At 40.1% G+C, this 23,353-nt stretch overlaps 1 protein-coding gene across 12 annotated transcripts in view; it reads right to left on the reverse strand.

Annotated features, from left to right (window-relative positions):
- The window catches only part of TULP4 (TUB like protein 4), a 167,496-nt gene that overhangs the window by 65,007 nt on the left and 79,136 nt on the right, over nucleotides 1-23,353 (reverse strand). The window lies entirely within an intron of this gene.

Below are 23,353 nucleotides of genomic sequence, written 5' to 3' on the forward strand. Positions count from 1 at the left end.
ATCAGTTTTATTTCAAAAACATGCAGATATATGTGGGACGCTTATGTTCATCCACAAGGAGATTCCCCCCCCCCAGTTACTTTACAGAGACATGGCATATACAAACAGAGAAAACATATATTAACTAGTCAATCAGTAGGGTGTTATTTTAACTAAATGGGCATCCAGCTCTAATGATGCTTTTTCATAAATCTAAATAGATAATCATTTAAAAGAGACAGAAAGAGAAGATTTTCCCAAAATATACTTTGCTGTTTAGAAATGGACCGATGCTCCTAAAGATCCCAGTCCTAAGATGAGCTCTGAGTAGACAGACCCACCAAGCTTCACAATAAAATCAGCAGTCATTTTCAGAATTAGGATTTAAATAAGCATACCCGAAACCTAAACTTGACAGCTGAAAAAAGATGATCTTACATTTATTTAGCGAGTGCTACATTTATTCACAGAATGTCAAGGGTCAGAACTTCAGAACGTGTACATCAGTGTAGCTCGCCAGCCTGAAGCATCAACCCTTGAACGATTAAACAGCTAAAAGAAAACTTTCTTCGTGCATACGTGAAGATTATGGGGAGAAGCAAGTATGACAAACCACCTCTCTGTTGTTAAGCAGCTAAGAAGAATCCCTTTGAGATTTTGCAGAAGAACACTTGCTTTTCCTTGATTATAACCTTGCAGCTGCACTCCAAGTCACAAGTCCTGTCTCCAGTCGGGTGGATTATATCATGCCACTAGGTGGGTTATAGCACACGCTGCCTTTTTTTTTTTTTTTGGAAGAGCAGTAAATAAAATCTCCCGATATATTAATACAAGCAGCTGTAGTTTGGTAAAAGTTTCACTCTGCCCCTTCCATCTAAACAAGAATAGCACAGATTTGTCAAAATTTTGTTTTCTATTCGGTGTAACTCCCATGCACAAACCCGTCGTTTCATCCACCCTGAGGCAAAACGCAACGATGACGTAACTGTACTTGTCAGCAATGCCTAACAGTATTAAGAAAGAAGTGAAGAAACCCCCATATGTAACACAAGGATAACACTGAAAAATCTCCATCCCAGCCCTTAAGGCTGGGAGTCGCTAAGGCTAACAATGACTATTAATAGAGTGGAAGGTACTTATCACCACTGAAAATCAGACCTTTAATGCTTAGACAGTGCCCATGTTGGACATTTCACAGATCATACAGAATAAATTGCTAGAGAAAATTTAGGAATAAAAGATAAAACTAACAGTTCAAATAACATGTTTTTTAACTAACACCATCAAAGGTGCTACTACTATCTGTCTTAAAATTGCCCCCTTTTGGCAAAGACTTGAGACAAGCATATGATTTTATAGATTAGACATACCGGCTGACTTAATGGTACAAATTATGGGCAAAGTGACAACAGTTACCTTGATGTAGTTTGTCTCTTTTCTATTTTAAATAGGAATCTTGCTAAAACTTGAAGATACCTTTTGATTCAAATTCTCTCCAAACTGTCTTTTCTTTGGATTTGATACAGCATCCAAGGGTACATTTGAATGTAAACAAGATTTACTAGAGCATCCCTCCCTCCGTCCCAATTAGATAAAAATTAGGAACTTCCAAAACAAACTTACTGCTTTATAGTCACAAATGAAAGTGAGACAATGATTTTATATGCCTTCTGATAACACGCTTACAAGGAAGCAAATTTGCAATTTGAAAGTTCAACTTCTTTAAACACAGAGTAAAGGTTATCATTTTATGAGGTCATTTTAAAGATGCTTCCATCATTTACATTTAACATCCAACTGCAGGTGCTCAGTCCACAGCTGCTTTGAATACTTCCAATTTAAGTTTATTTCATTTCTCATAACATAGTGAAGCAGAGATAAAGAAAGGAAGACGTATTGCCCTAAGAATTAAAATTACTTTTGGCTTTTATGTTGGCTAAAATGTAAAGCATATGAAAACATGCCCCACTGATAGCACACTTAAATAACGCATAAGCCTGAATTACCCCTCTGCAAAGAGGAATTTTATTGCTAACCCATAAACGCAAAGATATCATTACTTTCACTAACAGCTTCAACTCACAAGGGACCCATTTTTACTTCTGCCTTTATGGTTCTCTGCTTCCTACTTAGCACCTTCACACAGGTACTGGCGGACTGAGCTGTTTAATCTTGTATTGCAAGAGCGAAAATGTTGGTGTGCCAAAGAAAGTAGTCTGTGGACCATTTGTGGTCCACACAGCCTTTCTGTATTGCCTAGTGATTTTCGTTTGTTTGTTGTTTGTTTGTGGTTTTTTTTAAATACTATAAAAACCACAACTTGTGTTTGTTCTACCCTAGAAAAAATTTGTATCACAGACATTAATCAGCTTCTGAACTGCTATCATACAGGAAATGATCTCCCATGAATAAAACTTCAAGAAACTCCTGGACTAATACATTAAGTACAATGTAAAGGCCAATATATTGTCCCCAAACAGGATGCTTTCCATGAAGTTCAATGAGCTTTTGAATCAGGGTCATATGTTTTCTTTGAGCTCCTTTTTATACAATGCATAGTAGTGAAAAATTTGTTTCAAAAGTGGAACATTCAGCACCTTCAATAGATCTGTTTTAATTGCCAACTTGATTTTCAGGAATTAAATTTAATTAATCCTAAAGGTGCTAGAAACTCTCCCCAAGAACTGGCTGCATACTATGCTGCTGCAAACACAGCAGAATCAGCAAAAAATAAAACCTTTAAAAATTATTTTCATCACAAATTAAGGGTACGTGAGGATTTGTTATCCTCAACGTTAAAAAACTTGTTTATGTATAAAATTAAAGGGGAAAATATTGTTAACTTACACTCGGGATATGAACCCATGCATTCACTTCCAGTACTACGGACTAATCAAGAATGAAATAGTTGATAACATTTCTCAATTAAAAATGTTGTGCAAACATAAATTATAGTTTATGAACCTCAGTTACTTCCCTGTACTTCTCATCTTCACAGATGCTCCATTTGGAAAGGCCTTGTCTTGTGGCAAAGGAAACATCTGTATTATTCTAATTGAAAAAACAGACCATTTTTTTTTTTTTAAGATCACTTAATTATGCTTTAAAATTTCCATTTTCATTCACTCTAATGCTTTTTGGTCCATTACTGCAAATAACAAAACAAAGTCCAATCAGTCTCTGGCCCGAAAGATCATCAAGTTTCTTGGAAAGACGCTGCCACAGAAAGACCATCATGCAGCTAGCAATGTTATTATTTATTAACATCTTAGACAAGAAATTTTGAGTAACTGGAATTTTTGGAGTAGCAAATATGTGATTTATAGTGAATGTGACCTCTTCCCAACAGAAGCCAGGTTTGGTGATTTAACTTCATTACGTGCTATTGACACTTTTATTATTTTTTTCACATTTTCTAACACAATACAAGTCCGCTAAAATTCAAAGCATTTTGAGAGCTTTTGTTATTCCTAATTTCATTACAGTTTTTGAAGGAGATGACTGAAAATAGGACACCAATCAATCTTCCAAGAGCAGAAGTCCTTCATCTGGAACACCACACAACAGTCATTACTGAAATCTTACCGCTGGAGTCCCTAAAACATCCAGTACCTAGTTGCTGTAGAGGCAAGGGACGAACATCTAGAACAAATAAATGGGTAAATAACTAGGACAGTTAGTTCCTAGAGTTCCTCACCAAATTTAGACAGATTTTATTATTGAAAGGAAACTACACCACACTGTAGCGAGTCACAGAGACTGTTTTAATCTCAGCTCCTCCATGCATTTTACTGGGGAGCAGGCATATGCCCTAAAGATAGAGGTCTTCTCCAGTATTCATTTTCACATATGCTATGGAGATCTGCTTGCAGGTGAACTATGGCAGCAATAGAGAGCAGAGGATACTTGATGGCAAATATTAGATTACAGCACGATTTGCTACACCTGGAGAGCCACGTTCCTTCACCTGGCAGGAGCATTTCTGAAACTACAAGTGAATTCGGCGTCTTTGCAGGGTGCACAGGCTTGTGATGCATTATAACTCCATGGAGCATATACAACACTAAACGTTCTATGCAATTGCTGGCCTTTTTCTCCCCCTAATAAATCATACTGCATTTCTAATGCTATTGAAAGTTCTGATATGAATCCACCTTCCAAGCAGCGATGGCAAAAGGCCTAACTGTTCCTAGGACAGAAACAGAAAAACTAATGAAGGACATTAGGCTATTGCCTACAGTAGCAGACTCCAGGACTCAGTCTGTCTGAAAGCCTCTTCCAATCCTGTGCTTTTAGGAAAGTACTTAAGTTTTTAAAGGAACATATAAGGGTTGAAACAAAGCACTGGAAAAGGGGACTGGAAAATCTACCCAGGATCACTGAGCATCACCTATTTGCTGTATTGAGCAATCCTATTATGCAATCTCCTAGTAAGTAGATTGACCTTCACTCATGGTTATAAGCACAAATACATGCATATAGTGCATATAGGATGTACAACACACTGGCACACGTTATGGTTTATTAATGGCAACAAAGATGGAGAGATGTGTAAGTGTATTTATCAAAGAAAAAAGATGAGTGTACAGTGGGGAACAGAAATGAAACAAAAGTAAAGGGATCAGAGAAACCAATAACCACCTTTACTTGCTAATACAGTTCAGTGTCTCTCTCTACATAATATATAAAGATATAGATAGATGCATATAATGCGTATATACATTACATACATGTAATATGGGTGTGTGCATGAACACACATCCCTATTAAACCCTTGAGGAAACTGTGCCAACTTTGTACATTTGTTGACTTGAAGTTAGTTAACTAAAGCAGATTTTTATAATGCAAATGTAATTTAAAAGTGACAACAGGTGCCCAGAATAAGCAGTAGCGTTGCAGTTAACGAGCTGTTGCTTCTCACTATACTTTACCTATAACCAATGCTTGGTTCTAAATGGTTCTGCGTATGTTCAGTTCAATGAAAGGTAATGTTCAACTATTTTTTTAAATATTAGTATTTTTAAAATAAAGGCTACTCAAGTTTCTCTCTCCTAATTTCCCATGCTGCAAACAGATTGTTTGCAATTGGTCTTACTTTCATCTTCACTTACGACTTTCATTTCTTGCCATTACAATGAAGTCAGGATAATTCTCTCCATTTGAACTAATTCAATCACGCAGACAAAGAGCATCAGGTAAGTATTCTTCCTACTAATAACACTAGACAAAAAATCAGCAGACATGGTAGACAGCTAGTTTGACTCTCCTGGGGTGGCACACCCATCTTCCTATCCTACTTGTCTTATATGGCATTCTCTAATGATACAGTCCCTGTCTCTCCCACACCCGCAGAGCTTTGACTTTTTGTTTCCAGAGACATTACACCCGGGTGGAAGTGTTTCGTTTGCATATGGAGCTGTCAGTTTCCAAAGAACGATACCCGTCAAGGAATTATTATTAAGAAGAAACTACAACTATTAATATTGTAGTATTGCAAACATTGTGCTGCAGCTAAAGAACGGCAAATTTATAATAGTCAGTGTCTACATTTCTTGAGAAAAACTGCCAACTCGCAATAGGGGCTGCACGTTACATAGTGGGTAAAGGACCGGCGAACGAGTTCTTGAAGACAGAAAACACCATCCAAATTCTTCGTGTTTCTTTAGTCTAAATAAGAAGAAAATGAACTCTCTTCCTGGAAGGACTGGAGTAGCCTCCAGATATCTCAGGGACGGAGGTCCTTTAATAACCCTTACCCCTGCCACGGGAGAAGCTGCGGCCACTGGCGAGGTGTGCCGGCGGCCGGGCAGCTGCTCACAGCCCCTGGGGGTTCGGCTGCTGCTGCGGGCAGCGCTTTCCACTGCCGCTCGTACAGTAGAGGTCTGCCGCTTTACCCCAGCATCCGCCTTTTTCCTTGAAAAAGTGTATTACTCTGCCAGCAGCTGTCATCTTGCTTTTTCTGCTCTTTGAAAAGGAGTTTCTATTTCTATATATACTATTTAAACAAATATAACAACATTCTTGTGACAGATGATATAAAAGCTATTAACTACAAGGTTTTAAAAATACAAAAAAAAATCCATGCAAAGACCAAATTTGAATAGGCTTTTTTTTTTTAGACTGGATATGTGATTTCATGGTATAACATTCTCAATAAGCTGAGCGTGACATCTGTGTCAGCTGGGGACCTAACCTTGCGCTAACTGAAATCAGAGGTAAGGCTGGACCAGCAATAATGTGCTGACCTTAACGGACCTGAAAGGACTCTGGACCTTCTTCTGACCACAGACTTCTCTGTGGCCTTCACATGAAAACCTACTCCAAAGCAACTACATCCCTAACTCAAACACCTCAGGTAAGGGTCTAAAGGTAAGTACAATGTAGGGATACATTAGAAGCTCTGTGCCATTTTGTTCAATACGCTTGCTCTCATTTTTATCCCTTTCTCCTTGGCGTTTGTTTTCACAATGCTCAGAGCACACACGGGGCTGACAAAAGACTCAGATCATCTGCTCAGCTGCAGAAAGAGAAACGGCCAGGTAGGAGCACTGCAGTTCACCAGCAATAACCCTCTGAGTAAGCACAGGGGAGGTAACCAGTCACCCAGCGCGCACTCGCTCTCCGTCTGAGCGGCTGGTACCCTCTGCAAGTAATAGTGTGGTTGCTCACCCTCTGGGGAGAGTGTTGATGCTCCCCAGCAAGTTTTGTCTATTTACTTTGCAGATGAACGCCACACATGCCTATTTTTAAAAGGTATCTTGGGGTTGGCATCCGAGTCACCACGTACACCTATTTTTGAAAGGTATCACATGGTTGGCATCCAATCCTCAATGGAAGGCAGTCTGATCTTTAAAAGCTCTAGGGGTGATTTTGGCAAATAGGCAACTGCAAGAAAAATTTCTTTTGATAGCTACTTTGAGGAGGGAATGTACTTAGTGTGAGTAAGATGTCGTCTTAAAAATACCTAGACTGTCAACATCTCACTGAATACATTTAGGAGCCTTGATAGTAAACTGCGAAGACGAGGACTCAGAAAGGCTCTAAAGCTTTACAAATCTCCTTACGTTCCTTAAGTCATACACTTCATTTTAAGAAATACGCCCCCAAAGTCTATTAATCCCAAGGATTTGCCACATAACCGTTTTATATGTTCACAGAACACAAAACATGCCATCTGATCACCTACCTTAGAGGAAAGCATCCCCAATACCCCTCACAGGTACCAAATAAGAAGCGTTATGCTCCTGTGAACAAAGTGGCTTACAGGGCCAGTTCCAAAGGAATTACTCTTTTCACTTTGGAATCACCACATTTAATCGTGGCTTCGAAGAACTACAGTTGTAGGGGACATTTGAAAAAACCCAACAGAAATTAGCTGTATCCAAGGTATATCCAATAAATGTGTTTGGGCAGCTGAAGATCTTTGACAGGTCACTTGTCAGAACTGGAAGTTGCATGCGAGAAACAGCAATGACAGGCGACATGAACCTAACGTGGATGACAAGATGTTGGTATCTGGCTACCAGTTCTCATTTGAATAAGTTTCTTAACTATTCCTTCAAGGGCTATTAAAGAAAATAGTTAGGTATAATCTGAAGGAAAAGAATTAAGGCATGAGTAGAGTAAAGGCCTGAAGTCAATCACCCATATGCATGAAATATCTGCACACTGTGTTTTTGGAAGGGAAACGGGTGGAGGTCTGCTCAGCTCCCATCTCACAGACAACGGAGTGACAGTGATAAGGACTATGGTCTGCTTTTGACTCCTAGCCCTTCACAAGGATGCTCAAGTCCCAAAAGCTCTTTCACAGAAAAGATAACTGTTTCCACAGAAAAATCTTTTTTAGAGTTATACCATGCTCACTTCCAGTGGGGAAAACTCCTTTGTAGCATGTATGTTACTACCACTGTCTCCTATCAATGGTCTGCCTGTCCTCAAGCATTCCTGCAAGATACTTCTGTTTAATTGCCCATATATACTCCCTAGAAGTGCTGAGGCAAGCCCAAGTTCACTAAAAATAAATCAAAACTGAATGTTGATAAGGACGAGCAAAGGATAAAATAGCACTTTCATCGCCTTCCTTTATAAGAAGAAAGATTTCACTTTGTTCTAGTTTCCGTGCAAATAAAAACACCATAATAAAGAAAGGAGAGATGAGTATTCTATCTAAAGATGAACAACCATTTTGCCTTAAGATCAAAATATCCAGAGCAAAGTAGTTCCCCCTCTCTCACGCAAATCGCTGATGAGCACCATTAGGAAAGGTCCATTGCTGTTAAAAATAAGACACATGCAATAACTGTGCAAAGCTGGCAGTTCCTTGGGTTCGAGCATCTACGGTCAAATATTTTCCCACAAGAAAAAAAGCACTAGATTTAAAATTCTCTGGTATTTAGCCTACATTAAATTAAAAGTACATGATCCTAATGCTCATTTCACTAAGGTCTGACAAAATTACATTACAGATGGTATAAATCAGGACCATTTTACAACCTTCACATTTACATTCACTTTTGGGTTGTGTATAAGAAGCTCAGTGTAAATGAACCTCAAGCTTTAAAAACAAGAATAACACTCACTGACATCCTCCTATGCATCATCACCATATATGAATTCAGAGACCATGCACATTTTTGTTAGAAGTTCCAAGGAGAGGGGGTAAAAAAACAACCAAAACACCCCGCATAAGACAGATTTTAAATTCTTTCTGTCTTTTTTTCCTAGCTAAAAATACAGAAAAATATTGGATGCAGAGACACAGACACCCTGTAGCAGAGCCTATGGCTTTTATTCTGTCTCTTCTTTTTAAAAATATGCAATCAAGGACAAAATACTGTTTGGAACCATGCATTATATCCAAAATGATGGATCACCAAATAATTACAAAAAAACCTCAGAGGAGAGAGGATAACAATAAACATTATTGAAAACCATTCCTACTCAAAATGAGCTAGCTCTGCTCTGCTTTCTCAACAGCTGCTACTTAGGAATTCCTATAGTATCTTTCTACCTTGTAAATGCTATCTTGTTTGGGAATACCCCCAGGCTAATGAACTGCTGGAAAAAAGTCAGTGAAGTGACTATGACAGAGGCACTCTCCCTTATACACTCGATCTTCCTAGTTTGGTGGTTAAAAATGCCTGACAAAGTGTTCATATAATAGTGAAATATAATTTTATAACTTTACATGTATATATGCATGCATGAGAACATTATTCACGAAAAAAACCACTTGCACTACTAGGAAACTTTAAAGGAAACTCATAAAAATGTAATATAAATGTTTTTTTACAGAACTGTGCTAGTTAACACAGAGAAAGGAGGCAACACAAGTTCTTCACCTTCTGGAGTCTACTCTGAGAAGTGTCAGAAAAATAATGGTTTCTGACCACATACTGAGGATCTGCCCGTATCAAACATACTAAGTCTGTCTATATCAAATATATTAAGGTAACAGATAATTTTTTGCTCATCAGCTATTCAAACTCATACAGCATGGCAACTAAGTAACATTATTCCAGGTTTCTGAACATCATCATTAGCATTTGTGGTAGAGATTTTATAATCAGAAGCCGGCCAATGACTCTCTTGATGATTTTACAGGGTAGACTATAACTTAGCTTGCACCTGCTTAGCTGAAATCACTGTAACAGTCCTCCAAACAAGTCTTACATGGGACCTGACTGCAGCATAAGCTTTGTGCAAGCCCTCTCCATGGAGATGAACTTCACCCTTTAAGAACTGCAGTACAAACTTGATTTTTGTCAGCAATATAAACAGAAAAATTCTTAAAATTCAGAGGCAAGTGTCAAAAGGTGTTGTCCAAGTGTGATTATTTCTCTGACAGCTACAATGCTTCAACCTTAATTATTTTTTTCAAACACAAGGAAGTAAAAATAATCCAAACTTCAATAAGAGCACAGATCAGCACTTCAAATCTAATAACATTTCCCAGGTGATAATAGCTGTGCACTAATCTAATTAAGGTGAGTTATAAGGCAGACTGGAGACAAATGGTATAGCTGGGCATTTCACTGCTGAAGTGGGACTACTTTACTATCCCAAATTCCCAAAGAAATACTCAACTATCGTTATCCTGATCATCAAGTCCAACCGTAAGACCTCTGTGTGAGTTACATGCAATTGTAGAACATTTCTGGCCATCTAAGGAATATCTGCGACTGTAAATTAGTCACAGAAACTGAGAAAAGAAAGCATTTGTATAATCTTTATTGGACTGCCTGGACTGTCTTTGTGTGACCCACAGAGACCACGCATCCCTAATCCTTTTGTGAGAACGATGAAATTCCACCACGTTGCTTTGCAAAGGTAGGACACCTGCTTTAACTTCCATCATGAGGCCACCACCTGAACCCCCCGCCTGCCGGTTGCCCCTGCATGGGTTCGTTTATACAATGTTCAGCTAGTGGCATTTGGGGCAGCTATTGAGGTGACTGTATAATTGCTGAGGTGGACATAGAAAACAAAATGGAAAATGAAATAGTGTCTACTTCCAAGGCTAAAGATGCCAGGGAGGGAGCAGGCAGTAAAACAGGGAATGCAGAAAAGGCAGCACAGCCACTCAGCACCTGCACATCTCAGGACAGAAAGGTACAAAAAGGAGAATCTAAATTAACAATACAAATAACTAAAGATCCCAACATTTACATGCAAAATATTCAGTTTAGCATATTAGAATAAATAAGACAAGAGATATGTACCAAGAATTACTCCCATGGAGGCTCTGATTCAGGCTTGAGACACACTGGCCCACCTGATTTGCAACTGATGTGATACAAACTTCTGACAATTTGAACACAAACTAAGGAAATGCCATACTCTAGGAAATGTCAAATAGCAGATTTTGAAAATGCCATGCTTGCTTTGGCTGGCCTGCAATTCTGCACAGACTGTATTCAGAACAAACCCCTGTAAGCAGTTTTATCTTCATTTCTTATGAAATAGAAACTGTACCATGATCCAGTTGGCCAAGTGACCAATAATTTTACTTGTCTGACTTTCCAGAGAACACAAGGGAGCTATAAATAAGGGGTTCAATCAGTTACTCAGATAGAAGGATCGCAACAGGCAAAGCGGACAACCCTGGAAAGCACAAATCATTGCTATTCCTTTCTACTGCTGTAGCATAAAGAAGCCTCAACAGAAGAGACCCTCATGTTGTGGGAACCACACAGTTTATGAACAAGGACAGTCCTGGAAGTTTTTAGCCTTGAAAACAAAGCAAAAAGCAGGCTAGGGAAGCACTGCAGGGAAGGCTAGCTCTACAGAACTGTAAAATGACTGTATTTGCTCAATGCACCCAACAGGGCTGAACTATAGGTCCCTGGGCACCCTAATGGGATGTAAGGGTCACCGTGAGACTACCAGATCGTTGGCCACAAGTGTAACAGGAAACACACATCTGACTGGCTAGGACAATACTTGACCTCATCTAATGTAAATATGAACAAAGATATTGATTACCTGTGGTGCAGAAAGCAGTTTTCAAGGAACTGAGCTAAAACTGACTTGCTTCTCAGAGACCAAAGAACAACAATATTCAACCTTCAACAACCCAGCCAGTATATGAACCACAGAACTAGAGATGAAAGTTGTCTGATCTGTATCCAAGAGCCCGAGCCAGCTAGCTTATAAGCACTGCATCACTGGAAAGTAATTTTTATAGTTTAGATAGTTTATCCTTCAGTTCACTCAAAAAACAGAGAGGAAAAGCAATAAGAAGCACACACATTTCTGTTCTTTTTTTCCCCAGTAAAATCCTTAAGAAAGTTTCACCAGGCAAAATAAGCAGATGTTTTCTATCCCAAGTCACTTGCTTGTCGACGAGCATCTGGAATATGACCGAGACAAAAACCTAGTGAAGGAATGAACTGTATTTAGGCAAGCCCCACTGTCTGCACTGCCTCTATGTTACCCAGATACCATTTCCCTCTTCCCTGTCATATGAAAGTCTCAATGCAACTGGCTCTCCTTTCAGGTTTTCAATAAAACAGGAACTAATCTGGCCAGGCACAGCAAAGAAGCAGAGGCAGGTGGCTACCAATTTTTTCCAAAAGTGAAAAATCTCCTAAATAAAAAAGGAAACTTCCCTACCATTTTATTTCAAAGCAAAGGTATTAGTATTTAAACAATGGTTTTGACCTGACAATTTCTACATCTCTGTCAAACACCCTTAAAGAGTTGGCGAGTTACCAACTTGAAAACAACTGTTTCAAACAGTAAACTTACATGTCACCAGGTGCCACCCTGCCTAAGAGCCTGTCCATGTCTGTGCTACCAAGCCTTCTGTACCAAGCCATTGCAGCTTTCCTCCCACCACAAAGCCTTCTTCCTACTCTTCAGGCTGGCACACCCTCCACGTTTTAAGTCTTCTGTCTCTATGTATGAGATATTTCCAGAGAAGGACTCCAGACTGCGTACACAAGTAGCAGTGTAAATTCATTCTCCCCGCCCTTAATTCTGCATTTTCCTTACAAACACTGCTGTTCATCTGCATCATTTCTGACGCCTTTGTCTGAGGGAAAAAAAAGCCCCACACCTTCATACTAACCAGAAGAATTTCTGCAAGACATTGTGGAACAAACATCACTAAAGTGTTTAAAACTGTAAATATACAACATGGATTTAATAAGTATCATTAAATAAAGACTGCTGTAATGCAAGAGGTTGCCCACAAGCACTACAGGCCGTGCTTTCCGACTGCCACGGTTCTATGACGTTCAATTGCAAAAGCAGAAAACACTGCCACTGGACATCCCCTTACCAAGCAGCAACGGCGTTACTTCAGACTGGGCTGAAGAAAATACTCATCTTCATTCTACGCACAATTTTGGTTTCTTTTCTTTATGATACTTTACAGATTTTAAAGGAACGGTTTTTAAACATTCTTAAAAGAGTTTAAAAAGCAAGAAAAGTAATTGAAGTTTTGAGATATTAGATTAAAGGCAAAAATAAAACAAAAAAATGCATACTGGCAAAGTGGAGTCATGCAAAGAGTCAGGAAGTACTGGAATGACATGAAAAAACAAGGACGGTAAGACATTATTAAATGTTACTGTAAGTAATAGGAAGATATTCAGGAAACTGTATTTTATGTTAAATATCAAGTAAAGCTTCCAGCAGTGAAAGAAATGGTTGAACAGTCTTCTAAAAGAAAAGGTGGAATGAAGCCAACCTTTGGAAACACTTCATACAAATTTTCACATAGCATTAGAAGGTATATTGCAGGGACTCACTTTTTTGTGTGTGTTAACCGACTACATGTGGTTATTGCAGTTCACTGGTTCTGTTATTAAAACATTATTTTCTTATTCATTAACTGAGATTTAAGAAAAAGAATTGTGGTTTATGAATAAATAAAACAATAAATTATTTTCATTTTCTAACTTTTTATAGAACAGTATCACTTTAAAGCTCACTTGAGTGCTGCAGTGTTGCACATATATGGAATAAAGACATATTATTTCAGTATGATAAGCATGTGATAAAAACAAAGATATAGTCCTATTCTATGCACGAGGGTGAAGGGAATGATCTGCATCTTTATATAGCTATGATTAAATCACAATTTTTGTGCCTGTCTATAGGCTGGGGGTATAGGTGATGGCTGCCTAGATGGTCAGTCAGCTGTTTTCATGTCTGCATGCAGATCTGCAAGCAATCAGTCATTCCAGTAAGTTTTGCTCTGCGTGTGCTCTTGTTACACTTCAAAATGTTAGTCTGCTAGCGTTTTTCAGAGTACAACGTCTTCCTAAAGAACAGCAAACAGAGTGAAACAATCTGGGAGTCACTCACTTTTTCAGAAACCTTTAATAACAAAGCAGTGACATCACTAGCCTGATGATCAAACAGCTCCATTTGGAAACTGTTTGGGAATTGTTCATATTATTAAGCAGCTAGCGACCCGGGGGGGCGGCAGGCTAATTGTATGAGGTGGTTCTGAGTGGATCATATCGTAATAGAGAAATTGGAGTGTCTCCCTCTCTCCAAAAAAGGGAGATGGAGGGTTAGGGTGACAGATCAAAAGCATGGAGTGAGAAATGGGACCCAAGATCCAACAAAGAGTGATCTTCATCAAGCAAAGTCCTCCACAGAGTACCAAAGAGTACCCTGTGGAGGACTCAAGGATACTTCATGGATCATCAAGTACCACAATGTTTAGACACAGGAGTGAAGGAGCCCCAGTAAGCTGACTCGGGACCAAGCTCAGCTAGCACAGGGCAGGAGGTGAAGCTGAGCAGAGAAGGCTCCAGCTAAGCATCCCCAAACAGTGGAGCACAGGGATCCCACAGCTGCCGCTCTCAGCCACCAGCTTCCTCCACCATCCCCTGTCCCAGAGCCTCAGCTGGAAGGTGGGCACGTGGCTCGTGGCAATCACTGCCTCCTCCTGCTCTGCGGTCCATCTGTACAGCCCACCAGCCAGAAGCTTTTCAGCAAACCTCCATGTTGGCGCCGACCACATCCTTGCAGTGATATCCCGCTTTGCTACCGTTACTATACGCTAATTCCTTCAAAGTATGTTTCTGTAGAAAATACCAAGAAAAGAGTTGTTGTACCCTATTATGCCCATGGTATCCGTGATGCCGACACCTGCCCACTGCTTTGCGTGAGCCATGGCGGGGGCACCCTGCCTGGCCTGCAACCACGCTCCCAACCCTCCTGATGCTGCGTGCGTCACCAAATCTCAAACTCAGTCCCTGAAGAATGATTTTGCTCTTTACGCGCTGTTTGCCAAAGCTGACACCTTTGTCAAGGGGAATGAGCACGAGTCCGGGGAGTCCTGGACAGTGTCTCTCAGCAGAGAGCAAGGGAGTGCGGAAGAGGCAGCTACTGAGCAACCCCCGGTGCCCGGCCTGACTACCAGTCTCACATGATCTTGAAATATTAGATTTATCAGTACTAAAAATAAAACCATGTGATGCAGACTCATGCACTGGAGAGACTGTTGTTATGCAGTGAAACCACGATAGCTGAGATACTGTAACTATGAGCCAGTCATCTAGAGTTAATAGTTTTATTTGCATTTAAGATCCAGTTAGTTAATGCTATTTTAACAGAAATCATGCTAGCCTTTTTATTTTTTCTAAAATTCTGTTGTTAATATCACTGCATAGGCATATGCACTATTTATTACCCATTGATTTCCTAAAACTCTCAAGTAGGGTGGGTTTTTTCCATGCCATTTTACTGATTCCAATCACCAGGTTTGTGTTATGCTTGCCATTTGAAGGCCAAATATCAACATTTTCCATTAACATTTTGGAATTACCTTACCTTCTGGCAATTAAGCAGAAATTAGTTTCTTTTTTTGTGTATATAGCTTTCCTTTCTCAAGAGGATTTGATTTCAAAAGTCCTTTCAAATATCTATCTCATACCTTTAAGAACTGCAGACAACATAATTAATTATTGTTTGGGGTTTTTTGAATTATCCTAAAAGATCATGTCACTTAAAAGGAGGCACAACTCAGAGAATAACTGTACACCAGCACTGAGGTGAACGTGCTTGTAAGATTGCAAGTACAATTCCTGAGGAGGTTACTATCAGGTAAAATGGCAGAACTACATAAACTGACTGTCTGATGTCTGGCAAGTGTCAGAGTCAAATTCATTTAGGAACAAACGTAATTTAATACAACTGAAACCTTAACAAAAACGATGAACTGCTCACCGCCATGTACTCACATACATATCATGTACTCACATGCATATCCATGAAAACTGTGCATACTGCAACTGCACCAAGGAGATGTGCTTTTGTAGGCAAACAAAAAAAAATTTCCTTAGTTTAGGTTTGCCTTTTTACTTTTAACAGTTTAACTGAAGTCATCAGGTAAAGACAACAGTTGCTCACACCATGCCTTCCAGTCACTGTAAGTGAAATGAACTCCAGAACACAAGCACAGAAAGCACTCTTGCTTTAAGGGCATTTTTAAGAGATGAAGATCTTTTACTCATACACATAATGCACATATGACCAAAAAGAAGCAACTCAACACCTTCTACCCAAATTTACAATCGCATCAGTTCCTGACCTTACTACATTTCTGGAATCCCATACCTGCACGCTTCTTTAGCCACAGACCTTGGTGACTTCAAGAGATGCTGGGAACTAACTTTACCGTCCCCGAGGGCTACTCTGTTCAGACCCTGTCGCTCTGAATTCAGGCAACACCCACACAGAATGCTCTTTAGAATGTTACTGAGAATCAGAACTAATTTCACACCTTTTATACAAATACCATATGAATTACACCACTAAAGTCCTACCTAACACTTTATGTTAGGAAGGAAGAATAACCAGCAAAAGAACAGAAAGATATCCCTAGAAGCCAGAGATTGTCTTAAAATCTCAAGTGTGAGGCTTAATGTTCCCTTCAAAATTTGCCAGCATGGATTATGGTAGCTGTAAATATTTCTGATGTCCATCAAAATAATGTTTTTAAAACCGTGTTGAATTCTTCAGCCTAACAACTCACTGCCGTAGTGTTTCATAATCACAGATCTGAACAAGAATTTCCTTTTATCAGTTTTGGAATTTGCAACCTCCTGATTCCTTTAAATATCCACTAAACTACCCCAATCTACCTTCTCTATTACCATTTACTGGTAATGGTACATTATACAGTTTTAGCACCTCTCTTCTCTGACTCATCTGCTTTCTAAGATAAACAGTCACAGTTTTCTTCAGCCACTCTCCACACCCGAGATTTCCCTGATCCTTTTTCAGCCTCATCTTGTGTTCCCAGAACTCCCACTAACTCTCGAATGCTATTTTGAGGTGAGATGAGGGCGTTCTTGATATATCGGCTTTTACTTTCGGTAACATTCTCCATGCTATTCGTTATTACTTTTCCTATTCTTAATGGCATGTTTTCAAAATTACTGGGCTTTTTTCTTTTACTACTGTATTTTTCAAGTCAGCTGCATACTGAGAAAGAGCTTGCTATTCTCAGGTCCAGGTCTTTCCTAAATGGAGGTCTCCATGGAGGGGTGTAGTCCTGACAGCCTCATAGCTCTCCATGCTCAGGGATCAGACACCATTCAGGCACTTCCCAATTCTGCCTTTTGGCAGGGCTAGCAGGGCAGGCACATCCCACACCAGTGCTGCTTCATGCCTGCAAGAACGGAGCAGTCCCCACCAGTTTAAAGTGGGGATTTATTGACGTACTGCTGTCAGAAGGTCTAAGCAGTAACGTGCCTTTTGCTTCTGTCTCCAATACAGAAGCAAAAGCTGGTTTTGACTTGTGCCAGCAAACTGATTCTCATCTTAGTAGTACCGTGTTTCTTAATAACCATCTGCTAAGGACAACGAAATTTTCAAAAAGCTTTCATCAGTTAAATCAAATGATTCTCCATCTGCCAAAACACCTTCCTCCCCTTCAGTTCGGCACGACACCATTTTCTTCTGTGCAATCTTGATGGCTGCAATCTATGTATGAATTGTGACCTGTCGGTAACTATTATTTCAGCTAATTTACTGACTACCAGTGTAAGCTTACTGGACTGTAATTCTCCAGATGCTTCCTAGAGCCTTCTAGCACATTTAGTTCCACATTCTTATTATGTTATTTCTAATAAGATTGTACATATTTTGTCTAACACCTCAGCCACCTCATACTTGTGCTCTCTCAACAAATCTGGATGCATATCCGCAGTGAGGACTGGTACTAATAAATAATTTAACATCTTTGCAACATTCTCCTTCCCTGAATTGCTCCCTTTGCGCGTGGCAATCCACTCAGCAGGTCCACCAGTTGTCTCACCAACTTCCAGCTTCTGATTCACTGAAAGCACTCTCTGTTATTTGTTCTTATTCCTTCAGCTATGTGCTCCACTGCCAGCATTTCAGTCTTTTGGGGTCCATTTTTACCTGTGGTAGGATTACCTTATGGGCTTACTTTCCTTTAAGAGTCCTAGAGCCAAGCACCTTCTGAAGACAGCAGTTTTCTTCTCTCCAGGCAAGGTGCACACAAAAGACCGTCTGGTTACTGGATCCCAGCTGCAGGATCCCAGGGCAGAGGCACTGCCTGGGATCTGCTGTGGATGGGGGAACTGCCAAGCCTCTCCCTTCCCTGCTTCTCACACTTGCAGGACTACAAGGAAAAATGCTCTTGGTGCATGATGCTTGTGTAAGGGATCACTTTTACTGTAACTTTCTCCATGTTTGTTAGATCTCAAAGCACACCGGAAGGTGACAAAGTAATCTCATTTATAGTTTAACACAAAAAAAATTTCAAGTATTTTTCTGCAGTCATCAAGAGTAGAATCACCAAAATTAACAGTTCAAGAGACAAAAAGCCAAACAATTTTCTTACTTTTAAGTTAAATTCATAGATTTTGGGTCTGAGACATGACTGTAGAATGCTTGTGTAAAGAAACTTTATAGAACTTAACTAAGTAATGCAAGACAATTAATGAGACGATCCCCTATGGACCCTTGGTCTCTTATCTTTTCCTACAAGATAAGGAGAGTTAATAGCTCCACAACAGATTCAGGCTGAATCACTGTCTCTTACTCTTTGCCCTACTCATCATGTTTATATAGTGTCTATATGTATGACACTCCAAACATGAAATGTGTCCCCTCGTGGCGTCTAGCAGTCAAAGATGAAGAACAAGTAGAGTATGTTAAAAGTACAACATGTACAAAAAAAAAAGAAAAGAAAAGGCCCATGTTGTTTAATCCTTTCATTATTGATAAGCATAATATGCCTTTATGTTCCGTGCTACCTAGGCTGAACAAGTATTTATTAGGCTACTCTGTAACCAGGCTCAAAATAAATGACATTTGACTTGCTTTAACAATTCAGGGTATTGTCTTCCCTTAAAAGTAACCCTGCTTGACAGTTGCACTATGCAATACTCCAGTTTTTTAAACAACAAGGCTGTGACTCAAAGTAATTCTTACTGTAGCACTAAACAGAATGACCATGGTTCAGCTGTAAGCGACACGAGGCATGCATGAAACGGTATGAATTGATGCGCGCTTTCAACAAAAATTTAGGACTGTTGAGTAGTGCCGGTGCAGTGTTTGGGATCTACACGAACAGTCCCAGGTTGGCTGAGTCAGATCTGCCAAGCGCCGTGCTTTGTAGGAAACTCAGGAAGAGCTGCTGTATAAATTTTCTTCAGTGGGCAAAGCTCCCATCTCAGCTGCTTGTTCCCACGCCTGGTTCCCATCTTACTGTTCCTTCTTTTGTGCCAATGCAATTGTGTGAGTGGCCACATGGTAAATCAGATCACAGAAATAATCTCTAGCAATGATCAAGTGTTGCTGAACTATAGTGCAAGAAAATAAACTTCTTGAATAAGTTCTGATACCAAAAGGCTGTCCACGAAACTGCATTCATGCCCCTTTGGTACCCCTGCAGTGATGGAAACATGCGATGGCAGCACAGTGGAGCATGTCCATCTGATGGCTATGGCCTCGCGTGCCCAACGCAGCTCAACTCCTACATGAGTTTCGTCTGACTCGCTAAACTTCAGAGCTGAAGAAAGGCTACAGTCCTGCAGAGCTCCAAAACTTGGGTGCCTTCTGGGGGAGCTTTCGGCACGCCTCGCCCCCAGCCAAGAGGAAACCTGTTGCTGATGTATGGCCCACGGTGTGGAGCACCCAGCACTGAGGAACACAAAACCTGAGATGTCTGCCAGTTTGTTTTTCCAGCCCGGTAACATCTAAACACAGAAGTAATCTCTGGCCATTAAAGCCTATTTAAAGCAGCAGGAAGACATTTATGAGTTAAAAGAGGATGATCTGCTCTTCTAATCATGAGGCTGACACATGCCTCAAGACTCTCCACTTTGCTTCCTAACTATAATTTGAGAAAATATTCAGATCATGAGTGAGACTGGTGAATTTTGGGGGATTTTAGCACTTCCATTTTGGGTGCGAAATTATTGGCATCTTGCCCCAAACTGGCATCACAGTCAAAACCAGAATTCATGATTGAAAGGTTTATTTTTCTTTCTTTCACAGTACTCTTTCCATCTCCCATACTCACTATAAATAATGCACAACTCTCATGTGAAGTGAATTAAAAAAGGTTGAAGGCCAGAAATATATACTCCACAAGCGGGTACTAAAAAAACTTTCTTTTTGGGCAGCTAAGTGTTCCAGGCTAACTTACCCACCCACTCAGCATGTACCCAAATCTAGAGAATATGATAATTTATCCACAGTAAAGAGATTTTCTTCCAAATTGGTCTTCTGTGAGCTAAATCCATGCTGCTCTAAGAATCAAGCTGTGCATACTCTCACTATTCAACATGACTCTCATTTGACACTCATCCCTGCTTATACAGCCCAAGCATTTGAAGACTACATAATACTTTTGACCATTTCTGGTAAATCTCAGAGTCCAGAACCTGACCCTCTGGATGTGGGATATAAGTAATTCTCAATTTTTCATAGGGAGTTATCACTATCCAGCAAAATGAGAACAGAGCTCCAGAAATAAGGGTAAAATTGACCAAAAATATTTTTTTAGTCTTAAAGAGATGCTATTTAATGTATAGTCACTACGCTAAGGGGACAGCAACGCTATTCCTAAGAAGAGAAAGGAAGATTAAAAGGTTTCCATAGATCACAGACAAGACTACTTCATTAACCTTCTTGGTTTTTTCCTCCTCTTGCTAAAACAAATCCATAGGAGTTAAATCATCTTTTCTAATTACATTCTCTATTCCTGAAGCATACACTATCTACACTTTGGTGTCCACTTCATATCACCACTGCGTAATATTATCCACAATTTACAGCACTGTATTTTGTTCACTAGTCAAGGTATCTTATGACTGGTAACGGCAGAGTTACGGGCAATGCAGCGCTCCCGTGACAGTGCACTGGAGTGTCACTGGAAGCATTTATTCTAGGACAGAAGTTCTCAACTTGGGAGTCACGAATAGCATTCAGGAATTACAGCCGCCTTCTCTTTTCTCAAAATAGATGAGAGGAGGTGATCCAAAGGAAATGTTTTTGTAATGAGAGGTCAGTGCACAAAGACCACCATTCTACAGTACCGGACTGAACAATTTGGAGTGGCTCAGGGACTATTTTCAAACCGCAATGCATTGAGGCAGTATTATGACAATAGATAAATACGACAAAAGCAAGCACATCAACTTGCCAGGGAAATTTTAAAGACTCCCAAGCATGGCTGCAGGCATATCGTAAGAAATGTGGTCAGCCACTGAGCCAGGCTTGTAAGGAAGAACTGCGTCATACGGCACATAGACAACAGCTCTCTCAAAGTAATGCAACACTACATGAAATACAACATAAAATGTGATTTACTTAATATGTTTCCAATATAATGTTTTGTGGAACTTTCTTTTTCCCTGAAAAAAATTCAGCATATGTACCTTCTCACCCAGATTTGAGACAAAAGAATGCCAAAATACTTCTATTCAACTCTTGGTTTGTGTTACCCTACAAGGACAGGTTACAGAAGAGGAGCTAGGACAGAAACAACCAAAGAAAGAGGTTGAAAGGAATACTGCAGTTGAGAAAGATATCAGCCTCTGAATTTCACAAGTATCTGGCTCTTCAAAACCAGCTGAACTGGGCTTGTTCCCGAAAAGAACATCTAAGCGCTTTAATCTGCTCTTGTATCAACTTCCCAGCAGAGTTTGGAGGTTTGGTTGAGGACCAAACTTGCAATAGCTTCTGGAAGCAAAGCAGCAGCGCAGATACCGGGCTGCAGAGCCAGCGTACAGCCTGCTGGCTTCCAGCCGGGCTCATTCTCACGAACATTAAACCTCAAGAACAAAAACAACAATAAAAAAAAGCAGGAAAGCAGGAAAGATCTTAATCTAATAGGAGAGGTGGTGTTACAGCAAGAGCTTGAAAGAATTAACTCTGCACTTTCCTCAGCCAACTGCTTTTTGAGCCTGACTACTTTCACAGACCTCTGTCGATGAGGCAATGCACTGATTTCTACTTCAAAAACTAGTAGTAAATGAGACATTTTCTTGATCTCTATGCCACATATGATAGCATCTTCTCTTCTAACAATAAGACATACCAACAACTTTCTGACCTGAGTGTGTTCCTCAATGACAGTTTTGACAGAATGACAAGGGTCAGAGATATTCATAACAATTGTACTAAGTGTAACACACAAACCACTAAGATGCAATTGCTTCTCAATGCTAGATACCTATGACACTGAAACAGATTCTCATTTGAATTCAAGTCCAAATTCATAGATACAGATGTACACTGTAAATCAGCATCTGAGCCATCTCTGGCACAGCACTGAGGTGCTCTCTCTGCTCCAAGAGTGCTGCGAATAGTAAGAAGAGCAAGAATAAACATGAAATAAAAAAGCTATCTCGTTCAAATGAAGGGCAGCTGTATGAAGTTCTTAAAACATGCATGTAACAAGGTATAAAAATAAATGTGCTATTCTGCAGTTTCTCCCTTCCTAGCCCTGTCTCTCACCCTGACATGTTCCCGTGGCACTGCCCAATCCCGCAGCCCACGAGATCACAGCACAAGCAGCATGATCACACCAGCTACAAAACGAGCACTCAGCGCTGGGGTCCCAGTCACTCACAATTACTTAATAAAGCCAGATTCTTCCAAATTATTTCATATAAACTGAGTGTCATTAGGGAAGCCTGTATGTCTTTGAAATGACTCTCTACTAAGTTTGAGTCAGGCTGGCTGCAGACACAAATGCATCCAGTGTTGGCTGAGCAGTAGGTCTGGATAACAGACAGAAAGCTGTCCCTGTTACACCATACCTATCATCCCCAGCACTTCCTTTCTTTCTTCTCCATTTCTGTCCTACCACAATCACACAATGATCCAAAGAGAAAAAAGAAACAGTCAGCAGTGAGACAGAAAGAAGCTGTCATTAATAACAGGACCAGAATCTCTCAGCTCTTGTGTGAACTGCGGCATTCGGAGAGCTCAGTGGCCTCTACAGAGGGTGGTTAGAAATCATTATCCCCAAATTATTGATGGGGAAAATAAAGCACATTAAGGTGCATTAACTAGTCCAAGATCATACAGTCTGTGAGTGGCCAACTTGTGATTAAAACCTGTGCATCTGGAGTCCCAAACCACTAGTACCTCCAACAGGGTGGCGGGTTCCTACATTAACTATACAGGGAGAATAAGGAGGATCTGACACTGCTGAAGAGCAACGGAGGGCAAACACTGACCTTTAAACGGCACCAAGTGGATAAAGTGGTGGTCATTCTGCTTTGATACTTCCAGGTTCTTGTATGTCACACTGGGACAAAGAGCCACCTAAATTCTCCCATTTCGATAACCGTGAACACCCAGGTTTCATAACTTAATGGCACTTGCATGTTGATCTCCCGTATCTCTTGCATATGAACTA

The sequence above is a fragment of the Mycteria americana genome, chromosome 3 (assembly GCF_035582795.1).
Source record: "Mycteria americana isolate JAX WOST 10 ecotype Jacksonville Zoo and Gardens chromosome 3, USCA_MyAme_1.0, whole genome shotgun sequence".
Classification (NCBI taxonomy): Eukaryota; Metazoa; Chordata; class Aves; order Ciconiiformes; family Ciconiidae; genus Mycteria; species Mycteria americana.